Raw genomic sequence first — 22,559 nt, 5'->3', positions numbered from 1 at the left:
GGTAGACTGACTTCATTTATATACTCCCTGAACTATTCACTGATTTTCAACCAGTAGTTTGAGAGCCTGTCATATAAATGTGTTGACAGAGGTATAGAAGACCACAGAAGAGTGGAGATGTGTTTCCAGTGAAAGAACAGCACCAAACATTTATACCATCCTGTTTTCTTGGTTTTGTTTTGTTTTTTTATGACTCATACCTCAAACAGTCAGTTCAGACTGGCTGATATACAGAGTGCAAGTTGTAAAAGGAAGAATATGCTTCAAAATATATTTATGGACTTTTTCCCCTTGTTTTTTCTTCTTACCTGACCCACCCACACCCTTATCTCCCAATGGACAGTTTTATTTACAAAACAGACAACTGGCCAGAAACTACATATCTCATCGCTGCATTAAGTTTTCCAACAGAAAAGTTAAGCGCACTACATTGTCTCCCTCGGCTCAATTATAGACTTTACTTGGACTCCGAGGGGTGATGTGTTGACAGCAAGGCCTTGAATTAGCGGAGGAAGTAGTCCTTTCAACACAGCACATATTTTTATCCTATTCTTCTCTATCCATATATTATTCATCACAACATATAACTGTTAGTCTGCACAACACTGCTGAATCACTGAATATGTATGTCTTTTGTTTTCTTATGTGCTGCTTAAAATGTAAATCAGCAACCTGTGGATATTTCAGGATATATTTAAATTTAAAACATCATTGTGAAGCATGGCAAAAATACCGTAGGCTGTTATTTTTTACGCCAAATTATTTTAAAAAAAGTCACAAAATGACAGTGTGTATTCATGTCCAGGTTAGCAACTGATAATAATATACTCAGACAGTCTTTTCGCACAACCAGCTGCCTTTCAGCTAAGTGGAATACAAATGTAGAAGTTCAAAACCGTTTGTGCCTTGTTTTTTAATTTTTTTAAATTCCAACCTCATGGCTTATCTGGCTCCTAGCATTACACTAGGAGCCATGTACCTAAATCTGTCATCCCAAGATAACAGCAGCAAAGTTAGTTTTAGTTTTTAATATTTGCGACTTTTTATATACACTAATAAATGTGTACATCCCTGTGCTAAAGTTTTGATCCACCTCTTATGGTGTTTCCAAGGAAACGGACTCATTTTTGAAAGTGGTCTTGAGCAGTATATGCATTAGTTGCTGTTTTTCTGAAAAGTAATGCAGCATTTTACTAATGTTAAGCCACACTGATGTATGAGCCATTCAAGCATAAAAAAGGCACCTTACTCAAAGGATGAACCAGTGTTCTGTTTATAAATAAGAGGCAACTTCTCAGAAGTTCAATTTTAAATTCTCCCTTCGGACACTTTGTTACTAGCAGCCTATCACAAAAAACATATAATTTATTCCCATTTCTTCAGTTGAATCTATGAAAGACGCTGAAGACAAGAGAGTTAGCGTAAAATAGCATTTTTTGCACTAACACTGGATGTCAGGTGTTGAGTCACTAAGCTAAGATTGTATATAGTTTTTGCCACAATAAAAGTATTGTCACAGCATTACATGATCCACCATGCAATGTCAGCTGGAAAACATGTATGGCTGCATGTAAATCGCTGCAAGTATTTCCCATTTTACTTAAAAAAAAAAACATAAAAAATAATGGGTGGTTCTGGCTTTTGAGGCTTTTGCACTACCATGGATAGTCATACATGGCCTTTGGTTTTTGGGACTATTTATTATGATTGATGCTTTATTCTTTACCTTATTATTATTATTTACATTAATATTACTGCGTAAAACTGCAGTCACTATACAGTTTAAAGGATTTAGCAGTGGATACTATAAAAAAAAATAAAGGTACTGAGACATTTAATCATTCCATGCATTGTGTTATTACTAGCTTGTAATAATATATTCTTGTGTTTAATATATAAACTTTGTCATACATTGGGTTTTTGAAAATAATGCTCTTCTGTATGTATTCACATTGTATTAGCAGCAATAAAAGCATGAAGCAAAGCGGCTCGCTCCATCTTTAAGAATTCAAGCATGAAAGGATTAAGCAATTACTATATACCATAATTATTTGGTTCATTAATCACTGCTGAGTCATGACTGCCTGTTTTTAATACTCATATCCCAGAAACGATTAGCTCATAGCTCACAAAATAATAGCAACCGTGACATTCTAAATGGTTATCGGTTTTGTTTGCCCAGCATTTACATTTTACACTCTAAAAGTAGAAGAACCTCAAGGATCCTGTAGGGGTTCAGTCACAATTGCCACTGTGAAGGAACCGTGTTGATTCAAAAAGGTACCTTGAGATACTTCTCAGAAAGGTTCTTCAAGGACTCACCTTGTAAGGAAGATGATTTCCTTACTAGTATCACTTGTATTGTAACTAGTATAGCACTTTAGGAGGACCTTTGCACTTTATTAAAAGCACTTTAACCAGCACTTTATTTAGCATGGCGCTTTAAGCATAGATTTGCACATCGATAACCATTTGCACTCAAGAGGTTTAATTATATATTGAATATTTCTTGAGTATTTTAATAATTAGCAGGTAGCCTTTTGTTCAAGGTCCTGCACAGCTGCTCCTCATTGAGAAGTGTGGTGGTTGTCTGTGAGGAGGAAGGAATTGTTACTGCAGCAAATAAGTTCTACTGTTAAGTATAACGTATGCAAATATCTGTGCAAAGTCTAGAGTGTTGGTGCAAAGAAGTGCTGTGAGATTACTCACCTGTCTTTTCTGTGTCCTCTCCAGGGTGTTTGGGCAAATGTTTCCCCGGGGTCCGGACACTGTTTAAAGGTTCCAGAAAGGCCAAGAGTTAAGGGAGTGTGGGGAATCTCTGTACAGGGTTTTAATTCTTTTGCAGTAGGGTTAAGGTGTAAGGTTAAAATGTAAAACATTTAATTTTCAGAGAATGGTCAAATGTGTGTATATATTTAATTAGATTTGAAAAACTCACCTGAGAGTAAATAATGTTTTGATCCGTAACAGCTGAGAGTATTAAAGGCTGCCATTTTGTCATTGGACAGCAGAGTGATTGCTGTTGCTGTTAGCAGCTTGACCTGTCATTGATTGTCATGGCGTTAGTTATCTGTGGGCAAATAAACACCTCTTGCTTCCACCATACTTTGTGTCAGTCTTCATCTTCACTGTAAACTTGCTTAGTTTTGTCTTTTATTAAGTCTGTTTTATATTTTAGTTTGGTGGCGTGGTCAGACCTCTGTCACAGAGAAAAACTCACTGATTCAGATAGTGAGATGGTCCAGTGGTCTGAGGTGAGTCAGTCCTGTACTCTAAACAGGTACAACGGATGGCTTTATCAGTTCTTAAAAATGGTTTCCATCCTCTATGGGGACGGAGGTTTCTAGTTCCAAGATGCAGGACAAAGATTTCTAAAAACAGCTTTGTCCCTGTTGCTGTCACTGAATTCAATAAGAATTGTTTTTGATTTGATTCATTTTGTTTAGGTACTAAATATGTGTTTTGTCAGGTTTCATTAGGTGTGTGTGTTTGTGAAGGGATACCAAATGCTATCATTTTTCTGTAAAGCAAAATTACCCTTTTAGCAAAGAACAAGTAGCTCTTGGAGAGCACTGAGTAAAATGTTGGAGTATTGTCTTTGGATTCGGAGAATGTGTCTGCAAAGATAGTTCAAATAGCTTCGGCCAGAATCAGCCAGATATTGACATTTATATATAAATGTACATACTATAATATGAAGGATGTGTGTGCTTTATATTATAGTATTGTTATATAGTACTCATATTACATACTTTGTATATGCTTGTCAGTGTGAACAGTGAGTGATCAGGGAAAGGAAAGTGATAGTAAAAGGGATCAACGTAATACAAGAAAAATCATGTTTGCCAAGTCCAAGTGGTGCTTTGTTAGTGTAGGCAATTGCTTTAATAGTTGGACACACATATTGGCATGAGCTCGAAAGGGAGTCAAAAATGTGGATGGTGTCAGGCATTGAGTAGCTCAGCTGGGATTGTATACAGCTTGTGCCACAACATCAACTTACTGCCACTTACCTGCTCTATTGACTGTTAAACAACAGTCTGTAGTAACAATGGAGCTTGGAATGTGGAACAGCTCAGGGTCTGCACAATTTGGTAGTAAACAGGATCTGCCTCATTTCACAATCTTTAAACCAGTATGGCTACTGGAACAGCAGACAGCAGTATAGTTTGCAAAATGCACATGATGATTATTGTTCATTGTTTAGTCTGTAAACAGTCGAAAACTCAAGTTTAGAATTGAACAAAACAGAGAATAGAGGCCAGCTGGCACGTTTAGGAAGCTCGGTCCAATAAATCTATGGCACTGCACTTGATAAATGGGCTAAACAAAATGTAATGAAAAGTCTTTTCAACCTATTCTGTAAAAATCGACTTATTCTTTAAACCTTTAAAAAAAAAAACATCTATTCATGGAAAACCAAAAATAAGTGTAGATGTAATAAATATGGCTGCTACTATTTCATATTGCTTATTTGGTTTTTAGAAGTACAGTTACATACTGTCATTCAGGTGATCGACTTTCATCAGGAGGCTCTGCAGTGAGACCGCAGAGTGAGTTCCACTTCATCTATTTTTTTATTTTATTTTTTTACTTTCTGAGTCTTAATTTTGTTCCAAGATTAGTCAGATTTTGATTTTACAGCATAAACCAGCACACAAGGAGCACCTGGCCCTGAACGGATCCCTGTTTTTTGTTTTTGTTGTTTTGGGGGGGGAGGTTGAGAAAAATTACCTTGGGAGGCCTTTTCATAACACGCATTTACAACAGATAGAACTAAGAGCCATGTTTCCATGGTAACATAGATGGCTAGAGTAACCTCTTAGGGACACGCTGTTGGGGCTTGCTCAACCCCAGAATACACTGCGTTCTTTTAATTGCTTAAGGCACCCAGAAACCAAACAGCGCTCTCGAGCTGAAGTGACTGGTTGATTAACCAATTAAAAAATAGATTAATGATGCCAAAGTTCAGCTTCTCAAATCTGAAAATTTTCTAGTTTTCTACGACACTAAAGTCAACATTTATTAGTTTCTGACAGCTTGTTAGAAAACACACATGCACATGCACACGCTCGCACGCACACACACACACGTGCACACACTTTGTTTGAGCATATTAAACTTTTTTGCTTCCTCACAGTAAGTAAATGATGAAACTGCCTGAGGTTTTCCTTTTCTTTTTTGACACAATTTAACAAAACACTGCCTTTAAAAATAGTCACAACATCAAATGTGATAACTGACGATAAATGAACTGCTTCTTATATAGCGCTTTTCTACCCTACATGAGCACTCAGCATTTTATACAATATGCCTTTAAGCACTTTTATCTATGCATAAATGCTGTCTAGCATTCAAACTCTGATGGATGCATCGAAGAGCAACTTTAGGTTAGTATCTTGCCCAAGTATATTTGGCATGCAGAGTGGCGCAGGGAAGGATCGAATTACCAATCTTCTGATTAATAGATGACCTGCTCTACCCCCTGACCTGCAGCCACAATTAAGGTGTTACCACTAGACTTATGAGCTGTTCCTCTACACATGTCAGTAGACCCCAATGATATGGGGGAAACTTGAGGCTTCTTGGAGCCCTGGTAGTTAGGGTAATCCAATATTTTTTTTGGTAAGAATGAATGATATTTGCTGACTTTTGACAAATAACAAAAAGTGGTTAAAGTAGTGCTAAAAATATTGGGTCTCGAAAACTGCCATGCTAAGAAACAGAAACCACAATGACACCTTGGAAGCTCAGGATGTTGTCAGTTGGCTTTTGCTGCGACTGACTGACAAGTAGAAGAAGTAGTCCTGTCATATCAGGAAGCCAGTATTTTGTTTTTTCTACTGTAGCACTCTCCTCTTGTCTTTCCTAGTGATTCTCCCTTAGAAGGATTGAACTGCTTCAAAAGGCACTTCTTAGTCTTTTCATAGAGTTGCCTAAAAGAGAATAAAAGCAGCATTTGTGTTTGGTTTATTCAGTCGAAATACTAGAACCTGTTTGCTGACACATTTGCATGATCAGCGTATCCTTTATCCCGGATTAAAAATTTGATTGAGGATTACCGGTTTTTGGGCACGTAGCAATTCTAGTACACATACAAACACACACACACATAGAACTGCATAATGAGTCTTAAGTTCATCCTTCTTCTCATTTTTTTTTTCATAAAAAACAATAAGTTGCACAATATCAATAGTTTTTTTTAAGTGTCTGTAGAGGGTCAACCCACCAATGAGCTGCATGTGTGGAAGAATAACAGAGGCAAATGTAAAAGTAAACAGCTGCAGGTGGTAAGAGTATTAGAGGAGATTATACAGGTAGCAGGCTGCGAGGCTGCCCCAGCCCCATTAGCATCAATACCTTCCTGGCTTTGGAGCAGAGGTGGCGTGCTGCTCCTAAGCCCTGCTTCTGGGGCTCCTAACTCCACTCCAGATGTTTGGCTCCACTAAGCTTGACTTCATCCAGTGCAGGGTGATAGAGGCTTAACTTCCCTCTTTTAATGCTGGGTTATGTGTGTGTGTGTGTGTGTGTGTGTGTGTGTGTGTGTGTGTGTGTGTGTGTGTGTGTGTGTGTGTGTGTGTGTGTGTGTGTGTGTCAGCAGCATAATAAAATTAAAGTTGTGTGTTTATTTTGTATTTTATCCGGTGGCCCTAAGGGGGAAAACACAATAACTGTTGAGGTTTATGAATTAGCTGGCTGAAATTTGGGGGAATCAAACCTCCAGCAGCCTCTCCTCTGTGTGCGTGATTTCCTGTGTAACACAGTGCTACCAGATGAATGCAAAATGCCACATGAACATTTGTTCCAGCATTTGACAATCTGTGCAAACCTTTTCATGCGGCACACAAAGTGCATTGGTATAGCTTAGAGCAGGATTTGTGCTGACTTGTTTATGTCAAACAGGGTGGCGGTAAGTATTTAGCTTGAGTGAATTTTAATGACACCCTTATCTTTCACAGCGGTGCTACTTATTTATTTTTTAATAGAAAGACATTCATAAAGAAAAGACACCAAGGGAAGAGAGGTCTTCAATTTTCAGGATTTCTCTCTGGTTTTAGATTGATTGCCAATTAGATAGGCAGACTCTTGGTTCAAGTTTAGGGACAGGTATTGAAGATATTGACGCCCCAGGCCCTCTCCCTTTGCTTTTGTCTGGTATTTTTGATAGGGTGCATTTGTGTTACAACAGGGGCATAGAAATGAACCGATCTCTTATTTGCACTCCTCTGTTCTCTCGGAGGGAGCTGCTTTTTGAATGCTAAACAGTGTTGCTATATCTTCAAAAGGCGACAGTGGATTGATACCCCTGAGCTACAGAGGACTTTTCCATCAAATCTGGGATCAATTTACCTCTGTGCCCCACCCAGCATCCTCTATCTGAAAGTGAAAAAGCAGACCTAATTTCAGATCAGGATCCAGGCTTGAAATTTACTGAGAAATTTACTTTTGTTCAGTTCTTCGGAGGTCGTTGATTGCCTATTCAGAGCATACTATGCATGAAGAAAATAGGAAATTGCAAAATGTGTTTTCATTTAAAATGTATGTATTAAAATGAACACCAATTCAAACAAGCTAAATTCTTTCTCTGATGTATTTCACAGTCTGTAGAAAAAATGTAATGTAATAAATAACTGTGGCTTTTTAATTACAGTATTATACTAATAAGGACTATAATATTGTAAGTTTATGCAAATGATGATTAGTGACTATTTGAACATCAGCATTGAAGTATCCATAGAGGCCACTTATGCTGTGTGAAATACCACCGCACACAAGATACAAATTGATAAGATTATTGCATTTTGATTAATTTGTGTATACATTTTGGTCATAATTCTTTCTTTCCATCTATCTCATACAGGACGTTAGGTACAGTAAAAACAAATACATGCAAATATATTCAAAATCTGTCAGAAACTTGTTGAAAGCTAAAAAATATATTGAGACAGAGAGAGGGAGAGAGAGAGGGAGAGAGAGAGAGAGAGAGAGAGAGAGAGAGAGAGAGAAAGAGAGAGAGAAAGAGAGGAAGAAAGAGAGAGATAGAATTGTACTGTTTTACAAAAAAGCAGAAGAAAGTAAAGAAATAAAGACATTACAGTCTCTGCTGTGTGATTAAATGTTGCTGAATATATGCTAGAGGTATTTCTGGTCTTTACATTCACATTTCTCCATATAATGAACTGAAACTCAATGTCTCATAGTTACTATTTAACAACATAAACCTAAAGGTTACAGCCCCACAAGTGCTCCATGTACAACACAAATCCCTATCCTAATGAGTACACATGTGATCTTTCTATTAGTATTTAGGTATGAACACTAAGTTGACAGCACGAATCAAAGGTGAAAACCAGCACAATAAAACTTTAAAGCGATTGTCACAGTGATTCTACTGTAGAAACATGAGCAGATAGAAACAGAGGCTGCACCCTGACTGCTCATAACTTTGTTACCTGTTGAAGTTCAGGGTCTGGCAGCTGGGCTGGCGTCGGTATTCACTCAGCTTTAACATTACTCTGGGTGCTTGGCTAGCTTAGCATTGGCATGCTGTCTGTGCAGATGCTTGCAAAGTGCCAAAGTTGTGTTAGCAGCATAATGCGATTGTTTCCATCCTGCATGCAGTTTGCAGTTTACCATCACACGCTTGCCTTAGGATTAGAATTGAACTTTATTGTCATTACACATGTATAAATACAGGAAAACAAAATGCAGTTTGCATCTAATCATAAGTACAATGTAAGTGCAATAGGAGCATAATATATACAGATAAAGGTAGCATAAAAGGTGGGAATAGTTATGAACAGAGCAATGAAAATAAAAACAATGTCATATCAACACGGTAGACTGTGTCACTATTTTCCTACATTGGCACATGAACTGATATCATCTGATTGTAACACAAGTGGAAGTGGAATGGATAAGTAGAATCGATGACAGGTCACTCTCGTCCATCATTTTCTCCACTCCACCCCTATAGCACACTGAACATCTATAGTAACACAATATCTGCTGTCATGTGTTTCCTGAAACCTTTCCTACAAAGTCGGGTGGCTAGGTGTATTTTCAGTGCCACACCTGCTACTAAACAATCATAGAAATATTAAAAAAATAAAGCTATATGAATATCATGGGAATGTGAAGGCAGCGATCCTACGTCAGCACCATGGACAGCGTCACGGGTTCCAGACATCTAGCTAAGGCACTGATTGCCTTAGCACTGACTGCATCTTAGCCTAACAGCAGAGCGACGAGTGATAAATGCAGTTTATTTTATAGCTCGGTAATTTAGATTAGTGATAGTCATGGCTTAAGGGAGACTGCACCCTCATGCGCATTCATAGGCATGTTTGAGATGTGTGTGAGCGAGAGTGATAGACAGGGTCAGAAAGAAGGTGGAGTAGTAATTACAGCCTCGCTTTTTACAGGCATCTTGTGTTTTTAATTATCTGAACTCTGCTTTGTCAGTTTTTCTCCTCCTGGACCCATGGGCTATTGGTCCACCCACACATCACTAACATGTTTCACACTCAGACTGGAGGACAGCAAAAGACAGATGGTTTTGAATTCACCTTAGGAGTCTTGATCCAGGGAGTTCAAAACCATGAATATCTTTTAAATCAGTGCTTCAGGGAGTAAGGCTTGTCTGTTTGACTGTCTTTATCCAGCAAAGCATGCCCACAAATCAACCCAAGCGCACTCACAAATTAATCAAACACGTTAAAAGATTGTATCTCACGTAAGTGCTCCGTGTACAAATTTGCTATAAAATATAGAGTGTTTTCTCCTCTGTGGCAACATCTGGGCTCTATACTGGACTTGAAATATTTTTTTAAAGAAGAATAAATCACATCTGTAACTCAACTAACGAATTAAGCAGGGTAGAATATTCAAGTATCTCTTGAATTTGCGTACCACTTTTAGGAGGTTGATGAACTTTAGAGGTTTTCTAAACCTCTTCTGAAGGAGTGGGTTCAAGTGGGTTTTGGAGAGGCCACTGAGTAAAATAGTTTTTAGAGTAAACATCAAACTTTTAGAGACAGGACAACAGCAGAAGGTGTGTTTTGCATAATCAAACACTTGAAGGAAGGAAGAGACAGAACAAAGAAAGAAGAGATGACTAAAAGAGATAATGACCAGAACAGGAAGTAAATCCAGGCTTTATTTCTCAGGGACAGCTTAGTGCACATATTAAATATTTAGATGTATATGAATATAAGCTGAAAAGGCACAAAAATATGCATGGACAGGCTGGAGATCCTGGTTTTCTTACTTTATTATCACCAGATGGGTTTTATAAACACACTGAAAATGGTGTTTCGTTTTTACAAATGCCAATGATGCTGATGTTTACAACCAATCATATTCAACTGTAACACAATGGTATCCTAGAACAACAGAAAGTATAACTAGACCTTCTCAATATTTCTTATTTTTTGCTATGAGAAGAAAGACGTGTGCTTTGTGGAAGGGAAATTCCTGCGTATCTTTCACAGGCTTTTCTTTTCATAGAGGTTGTTCAGTTTACTCATGAGAAGCCATTGTGACAGTCAGTATTGTAGCTCAGACAGTAACAATAAAACTCCTTTACCATTTTTGCACTCTTCTGCTCTTTTGATGTTCTCTGCATCGCTGTATTTATCTCATCTCACCCTCCTCAGTGACATTTGGAAAATGCTACTCACAGCAATGGTGCATTTCTTAGTTCAGAGACTCAAATCTGATCTGTTCTTTGAAGTTCAGTCTTTGGAAAGATTGAAAGGAGAAAAAAATTTAGGACTCATTTGACAGTCTGCAAAGTAATTATGTTTTTTTTTCTCTCTTTTTATTTGGGTGTATCTCAAGCCACTTCTTTGTTTTTCCTTGCTGTTGTTTGGAAGCTGTTGATGCCTTGGTGGATATGCTGCACAAATAAATCATACTTTCATAGAGTAAACAAAAGCCAAGTCATGAGACAAAAAACAGGCTGGATGAAAGGAAACTTTACCCTGTTTATGCTTGAAATTCCTGAGAGCACTTGACGGAAAACATTTTCTAGACTTTGACTGTTTATTTATTTATGTTCAACAGGTAAGAGACAAGACAAGATGACAATGAATGTTCAGTGTTTCTTAGGGGAAATGAGACTATAGATATAGGCAATGGATGTATTACATTTGTCTGGTCTTCATTAAGAGCTGAATAAATGGATTGCATGAATTACTTTTCAAAGACAGAGGAAAGTTTGGAAGACATTGCTGAAAAGTATTCAGCGTTAGAGTCCAAGGAGGCTCTTAGGAGGAGACAGTTTCATATCTAGTGCTTTAAACAGACTTTGATCATAAATAATGATAAATCATAACCTTCATTGCCAAGAGTTGGAAAGTTCCATAGCCTACAGTAGGCTAATTAAATGGCTATAACAGGGAGTTAGCTTAGCCCACAGCAAGTGGATAACTAGATACCATCTGCCTCTCTCCCATGGTAACAAAATCCACTTTTTTAAAAAAAGTACACATTAGTTTGCTATCGAGGTGCCATCAGACAAGTGTTGTTAGTTCACATTCAGACAGAGGGTGGCATGGTGGTACAGTGTTTAGTGCTGTCGCCTCACAGCAAGAAGAGCCTGTGTTCGAATCAGTGATAGAAAATTCTACATGGGAGGGCAAAGGAGGGGCAACAGGTCTGGGCAGGGTGGCACATACCTCTTCAGCGAAGCATGTGAGAATCCCCTATATGGAAATGGAGTCAAGAAAACATCCACAAAAACACTTTAAGAAAACAAATCTTTTGAACAAACAAGCAACTTTACAAGTATTTTAAGGACATGAAAGTTGGGGGGCCACGGCTCTCAGTTGCTCCCCTTTGCCCCCCTGCAGATCCGACCCTGGTTTGAATCCATTCTGGGACCTTTCTAAGTGGAATTTTTGTGTTCTTCCCATGTATATGTGGGGCTTTTCTAGGTACTCTGGCTTCCTCCCAGAGTCAAAAGACATGCATAGCATTAATTGGCAACTCCTCCCAGTCTCAAACCAGAAATCTTTTTCATGTTAGGAGAATCTGTAAACTACTATATATCTAAATGTCTAAATCTTGGCTAGAAAGCCAATGCTATTTGTTACAGTTTTACTGTTACTGGGGTCTTTGTTCAAAAGTGCATTACTCAGAACATTACCTCCTGGCCCATCGATGCTAAATGATTTCTTGCCTTAAATGTATATTACACTTGATTGGAGTGTTTATTATTTTTCTTACTCAGAGTCATCTTTATTTATATAGAATGAGAAATTTGTTTCTGAAGCGTCTGAAGTTGATGTCATCGTCTTGTTTTCCCTTCTCCCTCTAGAAGAACACGGATTGGTGATGAGAAGAGCTGATTAAAAAGCTATAAAGCTACAGAGGAAGAGGGAGAAAAAGCGGCAGATTATTTATGACAACGAAATAGAGACGGTGAGGGATATTGCACTGGGATCATCTCCTTGTGGGCGGACTTCCTCTTGAGTATTGGTTTTGATAGCTGAGTGAGAGTTTACTTGGAGAGACACTCGTGGCTGATAATGAGTAATGCAGTCAATATTCTCGTGACAGATTAGACCTGGATACATAGCAATGCAGCACTGCTCCAGCTGCATGCTTCAAATGAAAGATCTGGCCCAGGGGATCAGTTGGTCATCTGTTGCACGGCTCCCAGAGTTTGTTTCCAAAGCTAATCAGTCAAGACAGATTGAAGTTCCAGCCGACAGGGAAAAATGCCATTAAATTCAGAGTTAATGAAAACAAAGCAACTCCCTCTCCTTACGTTCTGTCCTCTTTGCTTGCTGTATTTATAGAGAAAACACATAATTAATTTTTAACCAACTGACAGGCCAGCCAGATTGCTTTTGGATCATAAAAGCAGATACAAGTATATCAGGTGAAATATAATATCATCTGGATGAACGTCTTTCTCTTACAAAGAGTAAAGGGAAAAACTCAGCAAAAACTGGAAAACAAAATGTAACATAAGCCGACACTTGAAGAGAAATTTTGGGTGAGATTTAAATTGATTCAATTTCAATTACGGTCATGAGTGCCTTAGCCCATCCTGTGCTTTCAACCTTCTGATATCTTCTTAAACGTCACATGCCTAATATCTAGTAAGTTGGTACAGATGACCAGTCTAGAGCGTGTTCTGTGCATTTCCACCATAACAGACTGGCGGCAAAAAAATAGCATCATCGCAAGAGCATAAAATTGGAACAGTGGATGTTTGTGGGTGTGAGAGAGATTATTGCATTCCAACAATTAGCAGATGTAGCCCATGATTTTCTTCCCATTGAAATCACCATAAATCCTGCTATGTAATGCTAAACTACATGCAATTGTTTCTGAAATGACACCCAGACTAAACTGTGCATGCTTGTACAGGGTCTAAATTCTCCACATCATCTAGGCCAATTAAAGTTTTTATGTTTTCTGTCATTAACAAAGCAACTTCCCATCAAGGGTAAATGACCCGCAGTTACAATTTGAATAGTATCTGAATTGCAAAACTGTATCCTTCCCATTGTATCCCAACTGTGGCTCTTAAAAGCATCAATGAGCTGTTATTTAATTATAATTATTATATAAAAAATCATGCAAAACTTATTATTACTTATTATTTATGCTAAGCCTTTCCAATCTCACATGGGTCATACACTATATTGCCAAAAGTATTTGCTCATCTGCCTTCAACTTGAGTGACATCCCATTCTTAATCCATAAGATTTAATGTGATGCTGGGCCTGCCTATGCTGCCATAACGGCTTCAGCACTCCTGAGAGGGCTTTCCACAGGGTTTAAGAGTGTTTATGGGAATTTTTGAGCATTCTTCCAGAAGTGCATTTGTGAGGTCAGACACTGATGTTCAATGAGAAGGTCTGGTTCGCAGTCTCCGCTCTAATTTGTCCCAACGATTGTTTATCGAGTTGAGTTCAGGACTCTTTGCAGCCAAGTCAAGATCTTCCACACCAAACTATCTCATCAATGTCTCATCGGTGGCACTTTCAAAGATTCAAGATTTAAAGTGTTTAGAGTACGGGGCTTAGAGTACGCTTGGGGAGTGTGATCGTGTGTACAGCGTCTCTTTATGTCTGTCTCCACGTTGGTTGAGTGTGGAGTAAGTGTATATGAGAGCATGAGGGTGGGAATGGATGTTTGTATATGTGTGTGCCTGTATTTCTGTGTCTATATGTCAGGTTGGGTGTCAGGCGCCACCTCTCTGGGGACATCTTAGGCCCTCCAAGGTATGGAGGCCTATCTCCCCCTACCACCACTTCCCCTGCCACTCAGACATCGGTGCGTTGGTGGTTCTTTGTGTCCGGGGATGGGCGTCCAGGAGCACACCGGCTCACTCCTTGGCGGCCGCTTATCGGGGCCTGGAGCCTGGGGCTTGCTCGGGCCACTTCGGAGGTGGGGTGCCCCCGGCCTCTCGGCCTGGGGCTCGGTCACTCAGGCGCGTCACTGCAACTCCCCCTGGCTTCTGCTCCGCGGCTGCTGAGTGAGCCCTCATCTGGGACTCTCCTCAGCTCTTTCTGGGACAGTGGGGCGGCTGCCCCTCTGTTGGTCTTCCTTGGTCTCTTGTGTTCTGGGGGCCTCTGGATGTCTGGAGTTTTGATCTCCTCCATACCTGCTTCATGCCCTGGAGGACGGGGCTGTGGCCCCCCCACACCCTCTAGCAGATTATTACATGAAGGAACCTTTTAAAAAACAAAAAACAAGCGCGTCCATGCTCACAGGTGTACACACGGGTGATCACACCCACAAACTACACCCTTTTTGGCTCCTACCTCAAAGCACACTGTGTTCTGTTGATCTTATGTGCTGCACAATAATGTTTAATATTTAGTATTTACTGTCATATTCCCATATATCATTGTGATGTTGTTTATTCTATTACTCTTGTTCTCTTCTGCTTGTTTTCTTTTTTCTTTCTCAGCAGGTGACCCAGGTGATTGATATATGCATTTTTTTTTCTTTTTTTCTTCTTTTTTTTCTTTTTCTGCTCATTCTGTTGGTTTTTGTCTTTTGCCCTTCTCCCCCGTCCCTCTTCTCAGCTGTTTCTCTTTCCCTCTTTCTTTCTCCCCTTCTTTCCCCCAATCAAGTCTGTCCCATATTCAGTAAGTGAAAATAAAATAAACAATAAAAGGTGAATCAAATGGACCATTATGGCAAGGCTGGGATGGTCAATTTGGTAAAGTAAATCCGTTGGGCATCTTTCTTTGCCTTTAGACAACAATTCTGATGGCAAAAGAGCCAAACGGGACAGGCAAAAAAAAAAAAAAGATTTAAAGTGTTTATTGTCATGTGTCACAAGAGAAAAGGCATTTCTCTGTGCAATGAGAGTCTTTCTTTGCTGTCCACCCACAGATGCCGATGCCCAAAGCCGACCTTGCTTTGGGCACTGGTGCACAGTCATGTTGGAACAGAAAGGGACCATCCCCAAACTGTTCCCACAAAGTTTTGAGCATGAAATTGTCCAAAATGTATTGGTATTCTGACAGAGGAAAATTTAGCAGCATGGAAATTTCATAACTGGACATGTTGCACAGGTGACATTCTATCGTGGAATGCGCTGAGCTTCTGAAAGCAATCCAAATCTTTTACAAATAGTACAAATGGTGCTTGTTTACACCTGTAGCCATGGAAGTGCTTGAAAGACCTGAGTCCAATGATTTGGATGGGTGAGTGAACATTTTTGGCAATATGGTGTGCACACTTTACAAAGAAAACAAAGGGTCTTCAAATTTTAAGACACTGAATTGTGCACCAAGCTAATGAGAGTAATGCTGGCAGCTCTTAATTCTGAAATGGCTCAAATAACAACTGCTCAAGATTGTAACAAATCTTAATTTCACAAGTTGGCTGAATAAAAATGAACTTTTTGTTTAATTTAGTGAAAAATATTAAATTAGAGACAAAAGAGACAAACAAAAATGAACTGAACTGAGCAGAAAATTATCTGTATGACCACGTTTTCTGCTGCTTCAGACCAAACTTATATAAACACCAAGTAAAAAGCATCAAGAGCAAAATAAGCATTCCTTGAATCTTCAAAAGAAAAGGAGAGAGGGAGCTGTGTTTTAGTGCACAACAGGATTAAAGTCGGCATAAATGCTGAGCATATTTCAGGCTTTGATATGAGAGGTGAATTAAAACTTCAAGAGTACGAAAGTGGAAGCAAAACTCTCACCCTACTACTGTGGGTAGCTTTTCATGTTTGTTCCTGTATTTGAGGTTTTGCTGAGACTAAAAAGAAAAGTTTGCCAACCTTCCAAATCATTTTTCATAGCTGCCCTCTACAGACCTCTGAAAACAGCTTCAGCATCTGAAGATTACAGTAAACACACCCTCCCTTTGAACACCTCAAAATATTACCCAAAATATTTTCTAAAATATTTGCTGATGCAGCAAACCCAGAGCAGCTCCGCACTCCACCTTTTCTTACTCTTCGTCTTTGCCTCCCATTAAAGTAACATGATGAAATCACAATATCTTGATCTCTGTATAAATGAGAACATGGTGTGCTCAGCAAGCGTCCTTCCCAACATGAATCCAGACTTTTATCTTTAAAAAACTTTTGTGTTGTTCGCCCACACCCCTCCCAGCACCCACATCTTTTATACAAACCAGCAGAGTCCTCTATCCCAAAGCACATTTTTAATACATCAAAAACATCAGAAGCACTCCTGTGGGTGACATTATATCCATAACTACCTGTGCAACATAGGAAAAAGTTTTTAAAGTCTTCTTCCTCCTTAGTGGGTATAAGAAACAATGTGGTCCAATTCTCTAGATACAATCAAAGAGTTCTGCTTTTAGAGCAGGCAGATGAACAAATGCACTCAGACAGAGGATTTGGGACTCCTCTGCCTTTGTGTGAAATATTACAGACCTGATTGGAAGTGACACAGCTATAATTCAGCAGTGTGAGAGGAACCATAATTCAGTGAGAAGAACACACACACACACACACATGTATGCACGCACACACACACTCACAGAGACCATATGGGCACTTCTAAGGTACAGATAATTTTCTCCTGTTTTACTCAGTATATCTTTATACAGCAAAATCACTTAGAATTTTACAGCCTTCTGGCAGGATGATAAAGAATGGAAATAAGAAATAATAAACAGCAAATGTAAAAGGCAAACAAAAACATTAGATGATGGATGGATACTTACACAACATTTGGTGATGAATTAGACTAAAGCGAAACAGGACTAGTGTGTTTTACCCTTTAAGCTCATTTAGATTCTTTTTTCTTTTTTTTTTTTTGCTTTGTTTTTTTTTTTTTTGTTAGAGCTATGAAATACACAGTTGATCTTAAAGTACATTGTTATTAAGCTAGAATATATGGAAAAAAAATCTTTTGTGGCTGATGCTAATGTCAGAATCCAAAATGCATACTGTTAAATCCCAAAGGCATCAAACAGAAATCCAGATCCAAAAGGAACAGGTGCTGAGACAAAGACTGAAGGGAAGACAACAGTATTTATACACAAAAAAGTAATCAGGGAATTGAAGGGTAAAAAGACAACAAGACTCAGGTATAGATAATCAAAGACCATTAGACAGGATGGGTAAGTAAAATTAAACATAACACAATACAGACAAATAACTTCAAAATAAAACAGCAAGTGAGAAAAGTAACCACAAGGGGTAGTGAAGACACACAAATGAACTACACATAAAGGAACCGACACAGGAAGATGAGGCAGGATACAGTGCAGGAACTTTCTATAACTAGAACTGAAAATGCTAGAAATAACTGAGAATTCAACACCAAACATCAGATACAGGAATGAAAGACTCACAATAATATCAATAACCTAAAACTTAAAAAGAATAACTCACAAAAGCAGAACAAAGCCCACAGCTATGCAGTCTGCCTTTATAAATGTTTGTGAAAGAATGGCTTGTTCTAAAGGGCTCACTGTGTCCAGGTTTGGTAGTGTAACAGGACACCACCATCTCACCAAGAAGTTCTGAAATTCTTTTCCTCAGTGATATTCTACGATCAGCTGTAAGTGGTATTATAGCAAAGTGGAAGCATTTGGGAACCATGGCAACTCAACCATGAATAGGAAGACCACATAATGATAAGGTGCATATTGGGTAAAAGTTGCCACTCTGCTGACACACTAATGCAGAGTCCCAAAAGTTCCTCTGACATCATGATCAGCACAAAAACCGTGTACCAGGAACTTCGTGGCAAGGGTTTCCATGACCCTTGCCACAAAGGCTCATGGTCTTGTAGGTGTGACGTGCAAGTGCGCCAGTGTGTTTGTCGATCTAGTGTATGTTGTGATTCAGGAAATTTTTACAACCTTTTAGATGGACTTGCTATTATGAAACAAAGGCACTTTATGTGCATTCAGGGATCTACTTTTTCTTCATTATAGTAATACAGAAAAAGACAGACACCATGCTAATGTTCTTCTAATCTCCTTGGATTAATTAGCTTGTGAAATAGGCCAGGCCGTACTGAGTTTCTGGATTATGTTGAAAGGAACATAAAATAATGATTTCCTGTGAGTATAAATAATACATAGCCCTGTGTTGAAATTCCTGAACACAAACACATGTATACTTGCAAGTGCAAACACACACACACACACAGTGGACTAAAGCGCTCACGGAAGCCGCTCTGTAGAACATTTAGTTTGTGAGTGAAATGTATTTCCCCAGAGTGTACATTTTAGATGTAGTTGGGGGAAATTTCTTTAATTACTGCAACCCTGAAGCAGTCTAACCAAAGCTTGAGAGGTTGTATGACTAAAGCAGGAGCAATAATTCAACGTAATATACTCTGCAAAGGAGTTAAATTGACACAGGGGATGATTTGTTTCATCCAGCTTGAGCTAGATTTGCCTGTAATTTTATTAAACTTGAATCTTGCTTCCAAATTTCGGTAGTGTCAAGGTTTAATTTTGCTGCATTGTGATGTAATATCCTGATCCCAGAACAGCACATGTCACTATCAAGTTCCTGAAAACACCTGTAACCCTCTGTTCCGGGTTTGTTCTTTCCTCTAATCACTGTCTGAAGATGGAAACTTAAAAGCACAAGTTGCAAAGCTTGGTCATTTTAAATCACATATGGAGGCAGTTAAATCATATTATAATAATGAATCCTTTTATCTCGATATACCGTAGCTATTCGGTAGAGTAGGAAGTAAAGCGGTGATGATTGAGAACAATTAGACTCTCACTGAGCATGTTCTTCCTTGTCATAAAAGAGAATGACTTTATTATTCTGGGTTCTTTTTCATTCTCACTTAACATTTGAAATAAAACTCACAATTGTCACAAATGCTAAAGTTTTCACTTAAAGTGTTTGCCTCTACTTCGTAAACCATCCAGCCAGTTATTACTCAGACTCTAATTTCCTGCCCCTCCTTCATACTTATTCCCCTGTACATCACTCTTCTTTTCTTGTGCTGAAACAAAATCTAGCTATTAGCTCTTATCGTCTCATTCTGCAGACAATAGCTGCACTGAAATGAGTTCATGGTTCATGGTCGCTGTGCTTTTAATCACAATCCTGGACATTAGCCATTAGAGGAACCAACAGCTGTGCTTACACCCACCAAGCTCACAATAAAACCCAGATGGCTATTATGGGAGGTTCATTTGGCGAGGCTGAGGTTACTAATAAGGCTCTCTTATTAACATGGGGGATCAAAACAGGGCATTAGCCGGGATATGGAAGATAGTTTCCCTATCATTTTGACAAGCAGGATTATCCGGCCTTCAGCAGACACCCAAGAAGACACACAGGCGCTGAGTGTTGTAATTATCTTAGGGCTTTTGCCTGTCACATGTTCTCCTTATAGCAAAGACAACAGTGAAAACATGGTATTACATACAGATGAGGACTGAATTATTAGGTGTCCTATGACAATTTCATTTTTGTAAGTATTTCTCAAGCAAACTTTTATTTTGGATGCTTACATTATTTTTACTTTGCACACATAAACAAAGTTATTTCATAAAACCTAAAAAAAAAACCAGGGTCAAAATTGTTAGCCCCTCTGATGCTAATAGTAAATTGTGTATCCTTTTTGCTGGATAACAGCCTGTAGTTGTTTGTTATAGTTCACAGTCATCTCCTGATCGATCCCAGCCCATTCTTCTTCTGTGAATCTATCAAGTTCCTCCAGATTTGATGGCCTTTTGGCATTGACCTTGGTCTTTAGTTCAACACACAGATTTTTAATTGGATATAATTCATCATTGGGGTTACTGTCGTACTGGAAGATGAACCGATGGCTGAGACCCAGTTTTGCTGCTGACTACTTGAGGTTTTCTTTCATAATCTTTATAAGACTGGTCTGGACTGGTCTGGACTGGTCATGCAACACAGAGCACCTGTATAAAAAAGCCCAAAGCCGACTGTACTTCCTCAGGAGGCTGAGGTCTTTTAACATCTGCAGGAAGCTCCTGAGGATGTTTTACCAGTCGGTGGTTGCTGGAGTACTTTTCTATGCTGTGGTGTGCTGGGGGAGCAGCACAGCAAAGAAGGACTCATCCAGGCTGGAGAAACTGATCAGGAGGGCTAGCTCTGTGGTCGGCATGAAGCTGGACACTCTGGTGACAGTGGCAGAGAAAAGGACATTAAAGAAACTGATGGACATTATGAACAATTATGGGCATCCTCTTCACACGGCCATAAACAATCAGAAGAGTCTGTTCAGTGACAGGTTGCTTCTCCCCAAGACAAGAACTAACAGACTTAAAAACTCCTTTGTCCCACACGCCATCAGACTGTTTAACTCCTCTCTGGAGGGGAGAGGGAGGGGAAACAGGAGGACAAAGGAGGGGGGAACAACTAAGCTGTAGTGCCTCTTCACCTCACTGTACAATACCTTGTGCAATACTTTTTGTAAATAGTCAGCAGTGCAATAGACTCAATACTTGAAATGTGCAATTCACTTGTATTTTTATTTTTTATTCCTATTTATTCTATTTATCCCCTTTGTATATTTTATTTATATTTGTCTCTGTATTTATATATGTGTGTGTGTGTGTGTGTGTGTGTGTGTGTGTGTGTGTGTGTGTGTGTGTGTGTGTGTGTGTGTGTGTGTGTGTGTGTGTGTATATATATATATAACAATTCTGTAACTGTAACTTCGGTCGTTGCTGTGCTTTTTGGAAGTCGAATTTCCCAGAGGAACCCACCCGAGGGATTAATAAAGTTCTATCTTATCTTAAGATTCTCAGTTCCAGACACACTGATGCATCCCCACAGTGTAATCCTCCCACCACTGTGGGTGTGGGTTGTCACCTCTCCCTTCTTTCTTTAAACATAAACAGCAGCTCCAAAGAGCTCCAGTTTCATCTGATCTAACCAAAGGACATAGTTCCAGTACGCATAATCTCACTCCAGGTTGACCTTAGTTTACTTCAGTCTGGCTTGGATGTGTCCCTTCTCCAAAAAGTGTTTTTCTTGGTCTACAACCTTTTAGTTTGTTCCTGTTCAGCGTTCCAGTGATTGTCTGCTTTGAGACAACAATTCCCAACATGGCTAAGTCATTCACTGGTGTCCTGGCAGTTATTTTGGGAGTGTTTAAACATGTGTCTCAGGCTACGTCCACACTAATGCGTTTTCATTTGAAAACACATAATTTTCTCTCCGTTTTGGCCTCCCGTCCACATTGAGATGGCGTTTTCCTCTAAGGAAAATGCACTGTTTTTCAAAACGCTCTCGAAAACGAATACATTTAAAGACTGTGCTTATGCGTCGCAGTGTGGACAGTGAAAACGGAGACTTTGGAAAACGATGAGGCACGTTAGTCATATGATGCAGTCATGTGACCAATTAAACAAAGATAGCGGAGGGCAGTTGTTTGTTCTCAATTTTGACAGCCCTATTAAAGATTATTAATATCACTTTGTACATGCTTCAGATGGCTTTTCTTCGAATTCTTTAATTCGTCCGTTTCAATGTGGACGTGGAGTGTTTTCAGACGAAAACTCAGTTTTCAAATCTATCCAGGCTAGTGTGGACGTAGCCTCAGTAGTTTCTGTCCACTGTCTTTGCAGTCTTACACTTCCTATGTGTGCCAGGTTTGTCCTCATCTGGAATATTCCTACCTGGAATACTCCAGTACTTTAGGTCACGTCACATTCTGGATACCTTGAAAGTCATATGTCAGAATGAGTGAGGAAAAACGGGATTTGTTTTTTTGTTCTTAACAATGAATAGCCATTCAGGTATCCCTGGCAATACAGCATGATACTTATTTTGTTGCACTTAAAACAGCACTGCAGCACCTTCATGGATAGAGCCTGGTCAGTGCTCTGCATGTGGCTTATTTAATTAGTCACAAACACACAACAGTGACAGTACAGATTGAAAGTTTTACAGTTTTACTAGTGTTTATGTTCAGTGCCACCATCTTGGATTGTTAGCTTGGAGTTGTTGGCCTTTTTAAATGTGAAATTTGAGTTGAGGGAGTCTTCCAGATTCAAACTGACTGCAAACTCTGAAATTCCGACTTAGACTTTACAATTTTTCCCTAGTCAAAGGTGTGTAGACTCTTAAGCTGCATGTA

Source organism: Rhamphochromis sp. 'chilingali', assembly GCF_963969265.1.
Source record: "Rhamphochromis sp. 'chilingali' genome assembly, chromosome: 5".
Taxonomy (NCBI): Eukaryota; Metazoa; Chordata; class Actinopteri; order Cichliformes; family Cichlidae; genus Rhamphochromis; species Rhamphochromis sp. 'chilingali'.
Note: the sequence above shows the minus strand (reverse complement) of the source record.